The sequence below is a fragment of the Thermobia domestica genome, chromosome 18 (assembly GCF_964235325.1).
Source record: "Thermobia domestica chromosome 18, izTheDome1.hap1.1, whole genome shotgun sequence".
Taxonomy (NCBI): domain Eukaryota; kingdom Metazoa; phylum Arthropoda; class Insecta; order Zygentoma; family Lepismatidae; genus Thermobia; species Thermobia domestica.
Window position 1 is genome coordinate 95,863,299 of NC_137471.1, and position 21,403 is coordinate 95,884,701.

At 37.5% G+C, this 21,403-nt stretch overlaps 1 long non-coding RNA gene and 1 pseudogene across 1 annotated transcript in view; both read left to right on the forward strand.

The window, feature by feature from the left end:
• LOC145675501 (uncharacterized) overlaps positions 1-21,403 on the forward strand; it is a 178,266-nt gene that overhangs the window by 5,126 nt on the left and 151,737 nt on the right. The gene's annotated exons all lie outside the window — the stretch shown is intronic.
• Positions 4,942-6,024, forward strand: LOC145675887 (uncharacterized; annotated as a pseudogene).

A 21,403-nucleotide genomic window follows, 5' to 3' on the forward strand; every position in this document is an offset into this window, starting at 1 on the left:
TTTAGGAGAATAATTTCTACCACCGTCCTTTTCACGGTGATACTTCACCCCTGCCCTCCCCCAACTTCTCCTGACTAGAAGCAAAATTAAGTATAGGCTGTAAAATGAAGTATAAATTAGTGCTGTCGAATTTTTGTGACATTTGCGGTTTTCGGTTTTTGAGAAAACCGGTTTTCAAAACCGAAACCGCAAAGGCGGTTTTCGAAACCGAAACCACAAAAGCGAATTTCCCAACGGAAACCGAAAAAGCACTTTTCGAAAGCGAAAGCCGCCCGAAACCGTGTTTGCGGTTTTATAAGCGAAACCATGTTTGTCTTTTTCAAAGCAGAAACAATGTTTGCTGTTTCTAATTACACCTTTTAACAATTGTGAAAGCATCTATCAATCGAGACAATTCTATTGATTTATATGTGTGTTTTAACTTTTTTTTATTTGCTCCAAGCTTTTACACGTCACAGCTAAATTAGGGTTGCCATATTTTAAAACCAGAAAAGTGGGGGTTTCTAAACCGTAAGTAGTGATGTGATCTTGTGTGTTACAGATACTGACTGGGATCCTTAGCACTTTTTTCTTTCTTTCTTTCTTTCTTTCTTTTCTTTTTCTTTTTTTTTTTTACTTATTCGATGACACTTCCAATGTACTTTTCGGCTGCAGGGAAGCAAACTGGGCCACACCTGATTTTCACATATTTTGAAAATTAGGCCACGAGGAACACGAATCTGAAGGAATTTTGACATTTTACATGTCGGAACTCGGAATATTCGAACATAAAGTGACCGTTTTTTTACCAAAACCGAAAAACCGGTTTTCAAAACCGAAACCGCAAATGCGGTTTTCAAAAGCGACATTTCGGTTTTATGAAATTTTACTTTTTTAAAAAACCGTTTTTCGTTTTTTTCAAAAACCGATTTTGACACCAGTATCAATCGGCAACTTAAGTTGTTGACTTTATTTTACCGTGCAGTCAAAATTTTGACAGTTAACCCGACACAAAACATGACATTGTGCACTGAGAAAAACCCGTTATCCGGACAGTGGTATATTGTACAAATATACGGAATCCATATATTTCTTACGGAAATCTGTACGGAGCACACGCTATCCATATGCTACATACGTACTGCCCTTTCTCCGCTTAGATATTACATCATGCCGCTGCAGGATGTCTGATATCTAACAGTCTTCCGTATATTATATCCATATATACAGTGTGTTAATGAACTATACCGACAAACTGTAAGAGGTGATTCCTCACATCAAAATAAGAGAAAAAAGTTCATATGGAACTATGGCGAAAAGTGCATACTTTCAGAGCTAGGGCTGTCCAAAACCGCGAAAATGCTAAATTTCATCAGGCCCTATTTCGAATTTCAGAAATTGTGGATGGTGGGCCTTCTCAACGTAAAGGAAACCACGCATACACAATCCAAAAGTGCATATTTCATCAATTTTCAATAGATGTACAGGGTATTCCATACAGGGTGTAATTCTCAGATATGCTCTCAATAGATTTTTCAGATGTTCCCTGATTTCAAGGAGGGTCCACAGTAGGCAGGAAGTAAGCCTTGCAAGAATGGACATCCAATGCTTCGAAGGGAAGTCGGAACTGTTAGGAAGCTGCAGCTCCATGTTCTTTTGTGTTCGCAATAACGTGTGATGCGATGTATTTCATCATGGTTATTTCACGTTTTCTTCACTTGTAAGCGTGAAAGAAAACATCGCAGCATGCGTTTTCGCGAGTACGAGAGGCCTTGCTGCTGACGATCCTTAACACTTCTAACATTGCGCCAAAGGATTCCGTGTTCACTACTATGAAGGTTTATTGTTTGCCTACTTTGGATCAATCATAAAGTCAGAGCATATCTCAAAATTCGGTTGATGGCATGTCTCGGAATGTCACCGTGCAGGGAATACTCTGTACACCATTTGAACATTAGTGAAATATGTATTTTTGGATTGCGTATGCGTGGTTTTCTTTACACTGATAAGGACAACCATCCGCAGTCTCTCGAATTCGAAATAGGGCCTCTTGAAATTTGGCTTTTTCGCGATTTTAGACAGCCCTAGCTCTGAAACTATGCCCTTTTCGCCATAGGTACACCTGAACTTTTTCTCTTATTTTGATGTAAGGAATCACCTCTTACAGTTTGTCGGTATAGTTCATTAACACCCTGTATGTGCTATATATGTCCATCTGTAAGATTCCTACCGCCTATACACAGATCTTTGTTTCATAAGGAAAGTACTTATAGATGTAACACTTATTCAGAAAGTATTTAAAACATTCGTTTTCCGCTATACGTTTGCTGGATAATGTTACCTATAGTCTTACGTTAAATCCAAAATCTACAGGATTTACGTATGCAATCTACGTTTTTACGTATGCCACATACTTATTCTTCTCTGTGTGGACTGCAGCCTAGCAGCATATTTGGTAGGCTTTACGGAGGCTAATGGTCGACATGGCCTCCGGAGGATAATGGCAAAAAAAAAAAAAAAAAAAAAAAAAAAGAAAGAAAGAAAGAAAAACGTTGGCCCAATTTAACTTACAGTGTTTGTTCGCCAGCCAACAGGATCAACATTAGCAGCTGGTTAGTTCACCGTTTCTCACTGTTGTCCCAGATGCCTGTGCTGTTAGGATAGCAGATAATCTCAAAATAGAAGGTAAAAGCGATAAAATCAGTGGTCGAAGTGAGACGGTATGCGGTGGTATGTCATACTACCTCTGGTTTTTCAGTGAAGTCATACCACCTCTTGTTTTTCAGTGATCCTGACATACCGTCACTGGGGAATATACCTCTAATAAATCCATTTTTATACACAGTAACTAACAAATAGCTTTGCAGGTAGAAAGATTTTATTTCTCATGTAGAAATAATTTCCAAGTCAGCAACACCGACATTTTTGTTATCTTTTTCCTAAATTTTGTTTCCTAATGAGGTGTCTTCAAAGAAGTTCATCTAATTTATATTTTGGTGTGTCATATTGAATTGTTTCCTTCGTATGTATGTGTGTGTCTCTTCTTGCTTTAATGCATATAAATGTCGCGTTTTGAGCATGGGCGCATTTAGATAGTGTCTGCTGTGCGGGGCGGATCTTCCAGGGGTTTCGAACATTCCTCAGTCGAGTAGGGGGTCCGAGAGTTATCCCACAGGAAATTGTTAATATAAAAAGCTGGCTTTTGAGCATTTTCATGTATAATTCTCTATAATACAACTAAAGTTTTGGCGTAGGATCAAAGACTCTGCATCCACCCCCCCTTAACTAAAGAGAAACTCTCCAGTGGTTTTTAGTCATTATGTAAATAAAAATGTGATCTTTTAGGCAACATACCATCACTGTATTTCAACATAGGTAGATAGCCGGTATGTCGAGTCAAAACCGTAATAAAACAAACTGCCTCTGTTTTTTTCCCACTTCGAACACAGGATAAGATACATATGATACTCCTTTTTCAGTTCAGGAAGAATGATAATAAAGAATTAACTATATTTACGTAGCATTGTCCCAAGTTCAAATTACAGTAGACTCACGGTCATCCGAGTAACTGGGACCAAGCCTACCTTGGATACAGAAAAACTCGGATAATACGGAGATCAGCTGTTACTAGGCACAGTAGTACGTATTATAAATGACGAAACTTTTTTTTAAGAACTGGAACTGTTTACTACTGTATACTAGAACTTATTAATAAAACAATACCTTTTCATACGTACACAAAACTTATAGTTTTGAAGTGGTCAGTAATTGTATTCTGGGATATTTCTCATTGATGCTACGATGCTATAACGATTCACATTGACAGACGACTAAGTCCGGATATTTTGGAACGTAGCGGTTCTGCCCATATGCGTGCCATCTCTCTCAACAACTGCATTTTTTTCTTTCTTTTAGACTGTATTACTGTAGTCTAAAAGTGCAGTGGCTAGGATGTCGGGGAAGGAGTAAATCATGACTAAAAGTGCCTCATTGAAATTTTAGAAGGAAAACATTTTTGATCAGTACAGTACCTTAAAGAGGGCTGTGTGATTTATTTGAGATCAGAAACATTGATAAAGTTTGAAAGTGAACACTATTTTTTTTCTTTCGGAAAGATCTATCTGAAGAATTTAGCGAGTGGTGCGTCATAACTTCGATCGTTTGACTCAGTGTCAAGGATGTGTGAAATTTTAAATTCGTATTTAAGATTTGGCAGAGCTGAAAAAAGCGATACGTCAGGGATTGGTAAGGAAGCCATACTCTCAAATTAAATTAATTTTGAACAAATCTATATATATAAAAGAGAACGTACAAATCCTTTGTTAGCTCATCACGCTAATACGGCTGAACCAATTTCTTTCATTTTTGGGGGGTTATTAAGATTTGGACCCTAGATGGTTTTTATCATATCACTTTAATTTTCAATTACCAGTGTCTTGAGATAATTGACCATTCAAGTGTCCATACCGTACAAATCCTTTGTTAGCTCATCATAGCTAAATCTAACCGTATTTATATGCAACCCACATGACCGTGTCACTCGGCGGGTTAACATAAATGACAGGCGATATAATGTTAACATTTACTCCAATCTTCTATGGTTTTTATCATATCACTTGAAAGCGAAAAAGTAAAAATTATCTGAGTAACAAAGTTTATTGCGTTCCGGGGTGACCCCAGCGAAGCGGGGTGAACGCTGCTAGTTATTTTATGAAGCAATTTTAATACATTTTTCACTACTTTATTCTTTCTTCAGAAAATCTGTCTTTGATACAATATGATAGTAGTATTCTATGTGTTTCAATTATATTTACAGGGTTCATTATGAAAGTAATGAGCATGATGCTACTCTGACTCAACAATCCACAGCAGCGCGCGCTGCCGGCGCGGAAAAAGTAGTGGGTGGTCTGTCCTTCCAAACGCGCCCAGAGCCAGTCTGCTGCGAGCAGTGACAGCGTGTGGATGTCAATCCCCGTGAAGCACGTTTTTACAAGTTGTAACACGGCGCGATGGAGGGTTCGTTCGAACAACGCTACGCCATAAAATTTTGCGTCAAGTTGGGTAAGAATGCTACGGAAACTTACCAGATGCTGAAGGAGGCCTACAAGCAGGAGTGTTTGTCAAGATCCCAGGTCGGAAAATGGCACAAGTCGTTCAAGGAGGGTCAGGAGGAGGTCGCCGACGAGCCCCGTTCTAGACGCCCAACAACGGCCAGGACCGACGACAACGTTAACCGTGTGCGTGAAGTGTTGCGCTCAGACCGGCGTGTGAGCATTCAACAAATCGCGGACACCTTAAACATGTCAACATTTGCGGTACATGGGATAGTGACCGAGGACCTGCAAATGCGAAAGGTCTATGCGAAGCTTGTGCCGGAGGTGTTGACGAACGAACAAAAAGAATTTCGAGTTTTGCGCTGCAAGGAGTTGTTGGCATTGTGTGAAAGTGGTCCGGACTTTTAGACTTGGTCGTAAGTGGAGACGAATCGTGGATGTTCGAATACGATCCAGAACCCAAAAGGCAGAGTGCGGAGTGGCACACCTCATTCTCCCTCCGCCTCAAAAAGGCGCACATGAACAAATCCCGAATCAAAACCATGCTCACTGTCTTCTTCGACGTTCGAGGAATCATCCGTTTCGAGTTTGTGCCACCAGGGCAACCTGTCAACGCAGGATTTTATCTAAAAGTGCTCAAGAGACTGAAACGCAGGGTCGCCCGCGTTCGAAGTGACATCAAACACTCAATTAAACTCCACCACGACAATGAACCAAGTCACACCGCCTTCACCATCGTCGACTTCCTGGCCCGGAGCAGAACTCCAGTGGTCCCCCACCCCCTATAGTCCTGAACTGGCTCCTAGTGACTTTTTTTGTTTCCCCGTTTGAAGAGACACCTCAAAGAAAATCATTTTGACTCCGTGCAGAACATTCAAGCCCATGTTACAAGGTTTTTAAAAGCCATTCCAGCCGAGGACTTTAAAGATGCTTTCCAGGCGTGGAAAACACGTCTCCAGAAGTGTATCGATGCATAAGGAGCGTATTTTGAGGAATTTTAAAGATTTGTAACAATCGGAACAATAAAACTTTTTCTAAAGCAATGCTCAATACTTTCATAATGAACCCTGTATATCAATTTTACTGTGTTGACATTTTCTCGTATGTTTACTGAACAATTAACTCAATTTGGCAAGTTTCATTCAAGGAGTATTTATAATTATCTTGAAGCTTAGTTATAATTTTAATATTACAACACAAATACTAAAACTATTTTGCTAATGCACAAGCAACGAAATTTCATTCTAATAAAATTTTTATACTCGAACGAAAAGGAGCCAAAATGAATTGTACACAACAAACAAAAAGGCATGACTTTATTTCAATATAACAGTTTGAACTGAATTATCTTACCCCTTTTTTCTTTTGTTTCTTATAGCTAAAAAAGTAACTCTTATAATCAGGAAAACGGAGGATTCTTAGCATTTTTAGCAACAATCAAACGAAAAAAGGAAGGGTCTCAAAATGGGAAATACCCGGGAAAAATGGGTAATCTGTTAACACTACGCACGTGGTGAATTCGGTCATGGCGTCCAAAGAGAAATATGTAACACTAGATGTGAGTGTAAACTCAGAGATCTTCTTTGAGATCCATTGCTACTGAGTTTAACGTTTGCGACATCAAAATGGAAGAAGAAAGTCAAGTTCGCAAAACAATTGAACAGTTAATTCGAAAAACGTTAAAACCATCGATGCGTATTTTCTTTATTTTTTGCGTTTTGAAAATTTTAAAAAATGTAGGAAAAATTTTGGGGGGGAGGTGGCACGCTGAGTTTTTGATATAAAAAAATTGTTATACCCTTAGGTACAACATATATTTTTTCGGGGCGTGAAAGTGATGGCAACATTGTCAAAAAGAAATAAAACTGAAAACAAACGAATTTTTCGGGCAGTTTTCTCACTGAGGGCCCCTTCAAACAATCCTTTGCCAGAGTTCACAATTTTCCTTTCTCTTGCGTCCCTTCCGATTCTGTTGTTCTTCGGCTGCTTCGATTGTGTCCGTTTCGAAATAGAAACACCAAATATATCTCCGTAACACTGCAACCGGCTCTTGCACAACGAAGTTACACACACCTCGCATCAGCTCCTCGTAGCTATCAGTGCTTACTTCACTGGCCACACACACAGTGGCGCTCTCTGTCGGTAGCGCCCTCTACCGCGAGCTGTGTAACTTTGTTGTGCAAGAGTCGGTTGAAGTGGAAGCACTGTTACGGAGATATATTTGGTGTTTCTATACCGAAATGGACACAATCGAAGCAGCCGAAGAACGACAGAAGCGGAAAGGACGCAAGAGAAATGAAAATTGTGAACTTTGGCAAGGGAATGTTTGAAGGGGCTCTCACCTCGAGGGCCCTAAAATGGTTGGAAAACTGTGGAAAAAACACGTTTGTTTGTTTTCAGTTTGATTTGACAATGTTTCGATCACTTTCAGCTCCGAAAAAAATATATGTTGCATCTAAGGGTATAACAACTTTTTTAACCAAAAAATCAGCGACGTGTCCCCCCCCCAAAAAAAATTTTCTCTACATTTTTTTTGAAATTTTCAACACATAAAAATAAAGAAAATACGCATCGTTGGTTTTGAAAAACATTGCACATTTACAACTAGATAGTATCTACAATCTGTAAAACTTTCAAAATTTTTGACCACCCTCACCAAATTAAAAAAAAAAATCAATTTTGATCATGAGGAGGTATGATACGATAATTCGGTAAGGGGAGGGGGTATGGGGTCAATTTTTTCGAGGTAGTTTTAGGTCAAGGATAACCTTTTGGGTCAACAGCGACCCAATTTGGATCAAGGGCCGATTTCACTATCTTACTAGGAAAGACCCTTTAAAAAAATGTCATAAAGTGGCTGGTAAGAAGTTTGTATTGATCACCGGCTTTAATCAAAATAACAGCAATATTTCCGGCCGGGCCGGTGAAAAACCGGCCAGTTGGCAACCCTACGACACCTCTCTGTGCAAAAAATTTTCGAGTTAGGAACACTGCAGTATATACACGATAAAGAATAAGGAAAAGAACAGGAAACTGATTATATCTCCCGTAGCTTGTGTAGCATCTACTCGGCAAGCGGGAAATCGTAGTTTCATAACCAGCCAATTCAGCAGCCAGATTATTCCATGTCTTAACATAAAAAAGGCATTTTGACGTATTATTTGGAAGGACAGCTCACAGTGCCCTAGATCCGGTCCTGTCCTTGGAAAAAAGATCCATGATGGGCCAAGAATAAGAGAAAGAATATTGCATATTTATCTAATTGTCCAGAATGTCAATCACGACAATTTTTCTAGGATTGGTTGACACATGATAGATTTCAATGAAGGATACTTTTGTTATTAGAGACATATTTCTGTTTTTTAAGCCATGGAATTAGATAATTTCAAGAAGTATGTGCGTCACTGTTAGAAGTAAGTGGGTCACCGCTAGGAGAACATAATAACAAAAATACATTCTAATAGATAGTAATGTATTTTTACATATACACGACATAAATAACATACTTCAATTAGCATTAGCAATAAAGAGCTTACTTTTTAGTGTCTTAACAATTAGCTTTCTTGATTTCCTTGAAAATTATTCATGAGAATTTACCTAAAAATGTCATATATACGAGGTCCGACAATACAGTAATGAGAATGTTTTCAGCTGATGCCGGCAACCCTGCAGACTAAAACCGCCGTTAGCGTGTGATCTTGGGCCTGCTCCACTAGCATAGCACGTGGTACTCACGAAATATTATTCATTGTGGAGTTAGAGGTTGAAGAGTGCGGTCGTTTGTTGGACCCCCGTCACAACAATGGAAGCTCGTATATTGAGCAGCGCTACACAATCTCCTTCCATGTGAAACTTGGTGAGAGACTGCCGCGGTAACGTATCGGAAGCTTCAGCAGGATTTTGGAAATGAAGTGTTATGCGGAAGGCAGAACAAAAATCGAAGATGAACACTGCAGTGGACGACCCACAACAACACGAACGGAAGAGAACACAGACAGGGTGAGAGAACTTGTGCGACCGGATAGACAATTAACCGTGAAAATGATTGCGAATGAACTGAACATGAATCGAGAAACAGTGCGTCTGATATTAACTGAAAATTTTGGGAATGCGAAAAGTGTGTGCCAAATTGGTTCCGAAAAATCTCACACAGCACCAAAAAGATGACCGGAGGACCAGTCGTTACTGCATTGTCTGTTCGGCAGTATTTGGCATCAAAATCCATTACAATGTTACCACACCCCCTTTATTCACCGGACATCGCCCCGTATGATTTTTTCTGTTCCCAAAGGTGAAAGCAGTTCTTAAAGAACACCATTTTGAATAATAATAATAAAAAGACATTCAAACAGCTGTAACATCCCAAAAGATAACTTCCAGAGATGCTACCAACAATGGAAATGTTGATAATAACATTGTGGTTGATTAAAAATGTAAGTAAAGTTATTTTTTTCAACAGTTCTCATTACTTTATTGTCAGCCCTCGTATATCGGGTCATGTAAAAGTGGCGCCCACGGACAACAGAGTGCTATTTTACAAGTCAAAATAAAACGAAAAACATATAATTGTATACCTTCCGGGTCTTTTTCTAGAGGCTGGAATTGCACTAGGCAGTAACGAAACAGATAAAGAACCATAGTGCAGATCTACCAATCCATCAAACAGTTACATTGATTATTTCCAGATGGCAGTTAAAGTAGATACATATTGACACTAGCATAACTTATTAGTATAACAATCGCTGGAACTGCTTGACGGATTCGTAGGGTAATGCTATCGGCTCCAAGTTATCTGCGACGTTGCCACATAGTGAAATTTTGATTCCTCATAGTGACATAGTGACCGGAGGGTAAATTACTATATAGCATTCTTGCTTTATTTTGACCTAAAGAATTTTACTATTTTTTTTAGAACACCCGGTATATATTTGGCTATATACTTCCATATTCCGCCATAGTCTGTACTAGGGCGAAACGAAAAACTTAGACGTTCAAAATTTTATTTCTAATAGAGCCAAAAAATTCTTTTGATGTGAAAAAGAAAAAAAAATAAAATTTTAGTTTAATCGGAGCATGGTTGAGATTCCACATGCTACATATACGATAAAATTTCATAAATTTGACATTTCTTATTCTATTTCAGCCTCTTTTATTTGCACTGTAATAACTTTTTATTTATTGTATCTTTTTGTTGATGAAGTAAACTTTCTTGGTAACTAAATAATAAACCAAAAATGTTCAAAAACATGTGGACATTTTTAAAACGAAAAATACTGTACTAGGATAGAATTATTACTCCTTATTCCAACTCTCCCTTTCATTGAAGAAAAGTTTGTTTCTTCAGTAAATAAATAAATAAATAAATAAATAAATAAAAATAAATAAATAAATAAAAGAAAGACAGCGAGTGCAATTAGGATTTTTATAGTGTAAATGAGAGTGAAAGAAGCTGAAATAGAACAAGAAATGTAAAATTCATGAAATTTTATTGTACTTACGGCGCTGCAAAGCATGCTCCAATTATCTTGGAATTTTCTGTCTTTTTCACCGCTAGGCTGCTTTTCCTTACTATTAGAAATACAATTTTAATTTTTTTCCGTCTAACCCTACTGTGCACTGTCGTCTTTTGTTAGTGTTGTAATGAAAAGCTTGCTGAGGATATACTTAAGTATTACTTTCACCTTAACAGCTTGCGTGATAACTAAAGCCCGGAATTAATGGTAAAATGCCATTATTGCAATTTTCGTGATATTTTAAGGAAAAGTGCAATTTCACAATTTAGAAGCAATTTGTTGCCATTGTCACAGGTTTTCTCTCCCATTAGTCTTTATTTACTCATGAATGACAGCATACCACAGATCTGAGTCGCTCTTATCTGGCCAAGCAATATCGGTGTCTGATAATAACTGGTGTATTCCCGTTGGAATGTGACAACTGGAGGGGCGAGGATGGTAGTGCGTATTCAGTTCTTGGAATTTGGAAGCAGTGTTCGGTTCTTGGAGGAATGACAAACGAAGATGCTTACTTTCAAGAAGTAGCCAGGTGGACAGTTATTGTGAATCTTATGCGTGCGTTATACAGAACTGGCATTTATGTGCGTTTCAGTATTTCAAGATGCCGAAAGTTGGTCTTTCTAGGCAACAAAAGTTGGAAAAATTTGTGCGTGAGTTCGGGAGTACTGTGTTTTCAACAGACGGTTCTGTACTGTTTAACAAGTTATGTGAAACTGTGGTTTCCGCTGAAGACCCTTATTTTGTAACACACCATATAAGTACTGCAAAACACAATTCTGCAAGGACACGCAAAACAACTGGTGAAAAGGTTCGAAATCTTCTTGGAACAGTCACGAATCCCGCTTCGCGTACTAATACTTTTGGGAATGATCTGTGTGGAGCTCTATGGAAGTGTGGACATTCCTTTATGGAAGTTAGAAAATGTTTCCTTTAGAAACTTTCTCGAGAAATAAACAAAACAAAAAGTTCCAAGTAAATCATCTTTGAGAAAGACTTACGTTGATAGCGCGTACAGCAGAACTATTGACGATATCCGTAAAAGTGTTGCTGACAAAAATATATGGATTTCAATTGATGAAACTTGCGATATTCTAGGACGTTCCATTGCTAACGTTGTAATTGGAACTTTGGGAGGGGAAGAAGGCACACAAACCTTTTTGATTGCATCACAAGTTCTGGAAAAAGTAAATGGCACAGGTCCCTAATCTAGAGAAATTTTGTAGGTAAATTTAACAAAAAGGGGAAATAGTTTTTTTTTTTTTCGATGGAACGTGAAAATCCAGGGTAATTCTCGCTCTGACTGATTGATCAGCGTGAATGCTTACATTTATCTTTGCTTTTCAGAAATAAACCAATTCAATAGCAATAGTGTGTTTCTGTTCAAAATAGTTCAAAGTACAAGTAGCATAATTTGCCCCCTTTGTTGGCTGGGTGTATTTGAGTGTATATTTTGTTTTAAAAAAAAGTGAAAGAAAAATTAAAAAATAGAAGCGAAAAAGAAATGAAGAAAACAAATATAACTAATTCCTTTAATATAACTAAATTAAGGTTAGTGTAAAGGGACAAGTTTTGCCGATAGATGTCACTACACTCTTCGTATCTCTTCCATGTATTTTTTAATTTTCACGAAAATTTACAACTTCTTTTATAAATTTCAACCTAGAGACTTCAAATTTTTAGAGAAAGAACTTCATAATCTATTAGAGGGAACAATCCGTGCCGATTTTTTTATTTAGAATTTTCTTCATTGTTGAAACAATTCTATTGTTAAAGGTTTGGATATTCATTTCAACAATCAAGCCATTTCAACAATGAAGAAAATTCTAAATAAAAAATCGGCACGGATTATTGCCTTTGATAGATTATGAAGTTTCTTTTCTAAAAAATTGAAGTTTGTAGGTTGAAATGTGTAAGAGAAATCGTGAATTTTTGTGAAAGATAAAAAATACATGGGAGAGATACGAAGACAGTAGTGCCATCTATCGGCAAAACTTGTCCCTTTAAACCAACCTTAATGTTATCACGTAACTTCTGTCATGGGTTTTGGACAGTCAACAAACTAGGCAAAATTTGATAAGAAAAGGGAAAATTTTGTGTCAGTCGAGGAGGAAAATGTTCTTAGGGAACCTACGAACACTGCGTGTCAGATTGTTATCAGGGGCGTAATATAGGGGGGAGCAGGGAGGGGCAATTACCTCACAGGTTTGAGATTTATATAAATTTTATCAATAGAATAGTAATAAATTAGTTAAAAACGCGAAATTTTACTTATATTAAGGGGTCTTGTCCCCCCGCAAGCAAAATCTGAAATGACGCTCCTGGTTGGTATCATTGCATACACCATTCATTTTATCGACTTTCTCCAAAAAGTGAGCACCAGGAGCCACACTCACCCACATCATTTTATTCGCCTGAATGAAATCCATCTGTCTCTTAATTGGGATTCCTCCCACTAATATTATTGTAGAATTTCTAGAGCGTGCTAATCATTCTTTGATGGAATTTTTGTGTACCTTTGAAGCGAAAGCTCAGGAGAAGTAAGGAAAGGTTATGTAATTTGATGCGTATTCCCAACGTTTAAAGACCTCCACCTTCCAGAAAGAATACTGGGCATACCGATACACACCTTGCATAATAATAGTTCTAAATATAAATAAATAGGAGGATAAAAATACAACTACAACAATAAGAGAACATCCATCTGAAGAGGCAGGTAGCAGCCACAGACAGTAGTACCAGGTCCCGTTGAAACCTTTTATTAAGTTATGCCCTATGACATTCTATGACTGCATAGCATTGTGTCAAGTTTACTTTTTCTTCTATTTTGAAAAACACAGAGTCCTTGCAAGATAATGTTTCACAACAGTGACAGGTGTACATATATCATCCATTTTTGCATTGTCTTGGGATCTGCAACAATGTTCCCATCTCTTGAATAAGTGACCTCTTGTATACTTTATATATATATATATTGTAGATATGTATAGTTACCTCATACCTTCTCCTCTAGCAAACAAATCCGGAACTTCTTTGCATGAATTTCACATTGTTTCTGTCTGAAATTTTGTCTACTCACTTACATGGATGCTGGTAAATATTATATTTGTCTCGATTTAAAAAATAAAAGTTACAGATCGGTGTCAAAGTTTACAGCGTCATATAAAAATGTTATAGAGTCTATCCAGGAACCAAATTCACCTTCACTATTAAAATATATGAATGAATTGATGAAGTACTTTCAGAATTCTATATCGTAAAAGAGAATAGACCTAATGTAATTTCTAAGAAGTCTGATATAATGAAATTTTCGTTTTATTTATTTTGGTTGTTGATTTTTAGCAGGCATGTGATTGAGCGTAAGGAAGTATGCGGGGGTATGAAACCAGAGCAGTAAAATAGGACTTTAGTATACCTACCTAATATTTTAAAACTCCAACGTCGTATAGTCACTTAATTTACGAAAAGCGAGTGGATACAGGGGTAGGTATACACTATTGTGTTTGAAAACAGTCGTGCGAATACCTACCAAAAACTCAAGCATTATATCACTGACCCACTCTGATCCACCGATCCGCCATGACCCATTCTGATTCACCAACTTATTGGATCCACCGACCCACTCTACTCAGTGCATTGTGGACAGCATCTTCTGAACACTGGGGAATTTGTCTATATTTTACTTTCAAGGCCTCCATTTTTCTTCCTTTTTCATTTGTTTCTATTTACTTACCTGAGATGAGTATATCTAACAAAGTGAAAAGCGAACTTCAGGCACTTTTGGATATTGATATTTGTAATTGTAGTAATAGCAATAGGACTTACTAATTGGCATTTGAAACATAACCTGCTCATTTTTAGAGAAGTTGACTATTGAATTAAACGGATTTCTGAATCACCTGTAATATATGAATTATTATATATAAAAAAATTAATGTAACTATATGTGCGGAATCATTAAGGCCCAATGCAAAGCTAAATGACCTTTGGTGTATAGTTAGGCTCCAATCCCAACTGGGATGTTATCATATCACTTCATAACACTTTCATTATAACACAATCCTAAAGGGCGAGTGGTAGTCCGAACTTTTGCGAAAAATTAAGTATCTCAGGAGCTGTTGAACTTAGGGAGCTGAAATTCAGTATTTTAACTCTCTATTAAAAATTAACAGAACAAATCCGGGCATTTATTAAAATTTTCTTTTAACCAGGGGGGGGGGATGTCCCTATATATGGGAAATTGGTAGTGGTCTCATTAGTTGAGAAATACACTGAGAAACAATTATTAATGAGAAACAAAAACTATAGTACTTCGCATTTAATATACATTACTTTCCATTAGAATAATTACTGAAGCTTGTGTTTATTGAATGGAACCTTCAGAGCACAAGGCAATCAAACCATAAAATTATGAGAAAAATAGTCGTAAAATTTGTACTGTAAGCTTCATTACATGGAATTTTAAGCTTATAGGGCGTGCTTAATTATATGGAAAATTTTACACTGTTTTTTCCATTTACTTGGTTTACTTTACCTTGATTTGAGACTTTCAAATTGCATCCTATTTTTCACTGAAAAGTATACGTAATTCAACAAGGAAATAATTATATGTGATAATTAAATTAAAGTTCATCGTAATTTGGCCCATGACAAACACTTTACCATTTTACAATTATTTTTTTCTTTTTCTGCAACAAACATCTCAAATGAAAGCTTTCGAATTGCTGCAGCCTTACGTTTAGGCTTAGCAGTTTGTGAGCATCATCGCTGTCCAGCTTGTGGGGATGAGGTTAACCAACGTGGCCTGCATGGCCTTTCATGCATGAAGAGCGCTGGTAGATTCGCCCGACATTCCTCGGTAAATGATATAATACTACGAGCCCTCAACACAGCTGGATTTCCTTCAATACGGGAACCTTCTGGTTGCTGTCGTTCGGATGGAAAGCGACCGGATGGGATGACACTGATTCCATGGATGAGAGGTAAATGTTTATTGTGAGACTTCACATGCGCTGATACATACGCTCATTCAAGTCTCCCTCTGTCAGTAATGAACGCTGAAGCTGTTGCTAATCGCAGAGAAGCTGAAAAGCAAAGAAAATACAACAACCTTCTCGAAAAGTTTGTTTTCACTCCAATCGCTATTGAAACAAGTGGTGCTTGGGGTGCAAGAAGCCTAGAATTCATTACGGAGGTAGGAAGACGCATTTCTTGTGTTTCCGGCGAAGTTCGCTCCACATCCTATCTAATACAGCGCATATCCGTTTCTATCCAACGTGGTAACGTCTCGTCGGTCCTTGGCACTTTACCACCTGGCAAGGAACTGGATGAGGTGTTTATACTCTGAGAAGAATTGTCTTTGTAGAAGAACGTAATCAGAATCTAATTAGGAAATATTTAATTGTTAAATGTTGAAATATAAAATTAATAAATATATGCTGTTGGAAAAAAAAATATTTTACATTTATAACTTTCATTGTTGTATTTGCTTTACCATTTTATATCATAAAGGTCAGATCAACGAATATTGTAACAGAGCGGTGCTTGAACAATTGACCGTAGAAATTCAAACTCCAATTAGTGATAATTGCACACCCTTGTTTTATTAGAAGTGTAAACTCAGTAAAGTCAGTAGAGAGGAGGGCGTGGGTCAGACAATGGGTTCTGGTGGGTCAAAGTAGGTTATGGTAGATCGTGAGTCAGAGTGGGTCACGGTGGGTTGTGGGTCTAGTGGGTCCTGGGTCACGAAATGTGGAGGGTGAACTTTTCGTTGACCCACGCTATCTCTAGCGGGTACCGGTATACACTACATTTTTGAAAACGGTTGAGCATATACCTAGTAAAAACTCAAGCATTACATCATTGTGTATACCTACCCAATATTTTCATAGTTTAGTATATACTCACATTCACGAAACCCTACACGAAGGTGGGTATACACTATATTTTTGAAAACGGTCGAGCGTACACTTACCAGGAATTCTAGCACTAGGTCACTGGTTTGTAGGATTGTGACCATATTTTAAATTATAGTATTTATTTTACCAGACTGATGACCGAGAGCTTATGTGAATTTACTTCCAAGTTTCAGCATTTGAAAATATTATTTACAATTTCTATACATGCTAAATATTTTCAAATAGCTGTAAAATGGTAAGCGACGTGTGTAATTTTGATTAATATACATATATCTGTAAATACACAATAACATGTAAATCAGTCTCAACGTACAAGAAGTAGTCAGAGTTACTAATTACTAGCAAAGAAATACTAAGCTCGAGCCGCCTCGGTATTTCGGTATTTTACTCCTGGCAGGCACGTAACCAGGATTTCGTGAAGAGGGTGGGGTCCGTGAAATGAAATACTGTGATCATCATAACAGGGGCTCGATCATTCTAAACTATTTTACTGGAATATATATATTGGTTCGTTTAGCCAGGATTTCGTAACGGGAAGGGGGGAGGGGGGGGGGGGCGTGACAAGAAATTCTGAAGGCCCAGGAGCTCGATTAATCTAAAATACTTTACTATCAATATATTGGTTTGTTAGGACAATAAAATGAGGATATGTTGGTAAGTATTTCAATAACAAACTATGAAGAAATCTCGAGTAAAATAATAAAAAATATATATTGAAAAAGATTATACAATATTTACGTCCTTCCTCTGTTTATTCAAATATAACAATTTTTCTTTCATTATTACCTCAACTATTTTAAAAAGTACATATTGACTATTATAATAAGCACATACTCAATAATGTCTTAAAATATTTTACAATATCTGCGTTCCTTTCTCTGTTGAATCAAATGTTAACAGAACTTTCTTTCCACATAAATTTTTGTTTTTATTATTTCGTCAACTACTGTCTGTTCCAAATGACAGGTTAAAGGGGCAGTAGAAAATTGTTTTTAAAATAACGTGTTTGATACTGCAAGGATGCGATGACGAAAAATTATGATAAAAAATATCCACGCTGTTACAGAACGACACTATGCTTTCCGAAGCTTGAAATCTCCCTGACTAGAAATTCTGAAAAATCGGTAACTTTTCTAGAAATTTCAAATTCCCTGATTCTTCCAAGATATCTCGCTCATTTCGCCACCATGAATTGCAAGTAATACAAATCTCCTCAAAAGAAAGAGTAACCAAAAGCTTCCTGTAGTTTATTTTTAACGCTGATCCTTCTTTTTCTAATTTCATTTTGTTTCATCCTTCCTTAATTTTTTCATTTCTGGTCTCGAAGGAGGGGGGGGGTCGGAGCCCCGTGGCTACGTGCCTGCTCCTGGGCCCAATAATATTTTGCACCCATTCAATGTTGACCTACATAACAAGGCTGCGACTGTTTACGTTGAGTCACAAAGAACGGGACAGAACTAGGGATGGCCACAAAGTTCCGGTTTCGCGAGGAACCGGTTCTTGGAGATACGGTTTTTAGAACCACTTCCAGACCTGGATCCGAAAACCCGGTTCCAAAACCGGATCTTAGGAATCGGTTCCAGACCTGGATCCAAAAGCCCCCAAAGACCGGTAAAGGAGGCACAAAGTTCACCTTTAAAACACTGCAAAGAGGACCACGTGCTTGTGCCCTCCCCATCCAGACCTGCTTGTGCCTCCCCAGAAAAAAATTTGGTCCACCACTGGGTGTTTAGCCAAATGAGTTTGCCAGTTTGCCTATTTAGCCAATGAGTTTGCCAGTTACCCAGATTGTTTAGCCAATGAGACAAGCGGCTGCCGCCTGGCGCCTGCCTGTAGCTTCCACCATTTCATCTAGTACAATGTTCACAGCCTGCCAGCAGCTCGGGTTTAGCGTAGGGATGGCCACAAAGTTCCGATTTCGGAATCGGATCTTGGGAAACGGTTCCAGACGTGGATCCGAAAATTCGGTTCCGAAACCGGATCTTCTAGGACAAATCCGTTCAGAGTCGAAAACCGGCTCTACCAGGAACCGGTTCTGGTCATCCCTAGGTAGAACAAACAGAACCAAACCCATCGACTATGCTAATAGCCAATAAGTAATTGCTTCAGCTCCTTCTAGCATATCAAAAACAGAAAAGATGGTACTAACTAAGATGGTTTTCTGTATAGATATCTTTTAAATTTATCTCTCTTGTAAGTCTCTTTTTTGTACTTGAATCTCGGATGTTCGGAATGTTGCTGTCTTGAGAGTGGGTTCGTATGGCCTGTGTTTAAGTACGAGCCTTCGGGTCCTGGTTATACAGAATAATTTCTCTTTGATATTGTATAAATATCAACACTAACTTTCGTAATTGTTACTCAGCACTAATTATACAGAGATTTGCTTACACGTGTGTTCTGTTTCTGCAGTAAAGTTGGGTTTATTTAGAATTGAACACTTACAATTGTCTTACTTTGGTCCTCTACGCTAGAAGTACATGTGACTGTTCTAGTAAAAACCGCCTACTTATTTTCTTCTTTCATTAACATAATTTCAGTCACACAGTTTTATTGAAAACTTTCAAAATCTTACGTGAAAGCTTTTAAGTACTCCCGAGTGTGTACTTCATGTATCAAGCAGGTACACTGAGAAAAATCCGTTCTCCAGACAGCGGTATATTGTACAAATATACGGAATCTCCTGCTTACTACAGAAAGCAAGAGCATACGTAGCATACGTTATCCATATGCGACATACGCACTGCCCTTAGATGTTACAAGCATGCCATTGCAGGATGTCTGACATCTAACATTTTTCCGTATATCACATGCATAAACTTCCTTAGCTATATGCTATATATATATATATATATATATATATATATATATATATATATATATATATATATATATATATATAGATAGATAGATAGATAGATAGATATATATGTCCATTTGTATGTAAGATCCCGACCGCCTATATTGTTTCATACGGAAAGTACTTGTAAGTATGGATGGAACACTTATACGAAAAGTATTATAAAACATGCGTTTTCAGTTATACGTCTGCTGTACGTTAAGTCCAAAAATTACAGAAACTACGCATGTAACCTATCTTTTTAAGTACGCCACCTACAATTTTTTCTTAGTGTAGCAGTGTCGCGTGTACATCACATGAAGGAGTTAGATTTGTATGGCGTGATATTTTCTAAATTAAGATTGAAACCAGAAGCCGTAGTAGATTTCTACCGCTTTCGATTTTAGTAGTGAAATTAGAATGGAGATGAAATATATTCTTGAGACGCTTAATTGATAGCAGAAAACATTTCCCTTTATCTGCTACTATTTTTATTCAATAACGATGAATGTTAAAACTGGAATTGGTTGATTTCTGCCATTTTTAATATTGAGATTAGTTTGAAGATGAAATATATTCTTGGGTCGCTTGCAGATAATCGTTGCTTGCTTTTATTACCGATTTTACTCTATGAAGGTCAATGTTGAAACAGGAAGTGGTTGACTTCAGCCATTTCCGGTTTGGATAGAAAGTTAAAGAGATAATATAGCAGCTATTTTTAGAACGCCGAATCGACTCCAAAAACCGCCTCTCGTTATATCTTGTCGTTTTTTTGCTCTATGTGTATCAATATTATTGAAACCGAAAGTTGTAGTGTGTTTCTATCACTTCCGGTTTTAGTACAATTTAAGGGTGGAGATATAATGCTTTCTTGGTATGCTTGATCGATTACTGAAAACCACTTCTCGCTACTATGATCTTTTTTCCTCTATAGTGATTAACGTAAAAACCCAAAATGGTTGATTTCTACCACTTCCGGTTTGAATATAATGTCTATCAAAGAACTTGATTCCTAATTTGGACCCTCTATATTATAGTGAAAACTGATAGTTATCCATCAAGTAGTCTTTAAAATTTTCTGTCTCTCGAGCGAACATACGAATCAACTAAATATAAAATTACGAGCTTTTATTTTGCTAAATAAGGCTCTACTGTATGTAAAAAGAGTATACTGTTAAAAAGCAGATTGTGTATCTGTGGCGACATGTGAGCTCGCATTAACATTATTTCTGGCTTTCCCTAATTACTTTAGAATGCAGGATAAACATCGAAAAAACAGTGTCCACGCGGGATCGTATCCTAAATTATGCATACGAAGGCATGCAGTGCTAACGAACTTTAAAGTGACATTTACATTACTTTTTTTTCCCTTGTTACTGACTTAAACTAATATTTAGTGCATTTAAATTTACGTCGTATATACGGGTTACATGCGTAGGATCGAAACTGCGTAGCATCGAAACTGCGTACGATCGAAACTGCGTACGACCGAAACTGCGTACGACCGAAACTGCGTACGATCGAAACTGCGTACGATCGAAACTGCGTACGATCGAAACTAAAACCGGCGTAGGATCGAAAGCAGATAAGGTCTTATGATCGAACAATAAAAAAACAATTATTTTATAATCACAGAATATTAAGTAATAGTATTTTTTTGAAGTTATATAGGGAAAAATCGGAGTAGGATCAAAACTGTATACGACCGAAACTGCGTAGCGTCGAAACTGCGTAGGATCGAAACTGCGTAGCGTCGAAACTGCGTAGCGTCGAAACTGCGTACGATCGAAACTGCGTACGGTCGAAACTGCGTACGATCGAAAGTGCATAGATACGAAACTGAGAAATAAAATAGTGACAAATATAATTAAATAATCATACAGGGGTGTACCCAGGAAGTTTTTCTTGGGGGACTATGACTTATTCAGGAGGACCAAAAAAGCTAAGTCTTGTCTCAGCAGGGAGAAAGGAGAATCCTCCCCCCAAAAGCCACTACTTCTGATCAAGTTGGCAAATTCCTTGTTCAGAAGATTGCCGTTAAGTTCAATTGACTTAGCTTAACATTTTCTTAGTTACCTAGTTGCTGTGAATTGTCACTTCTTTTAT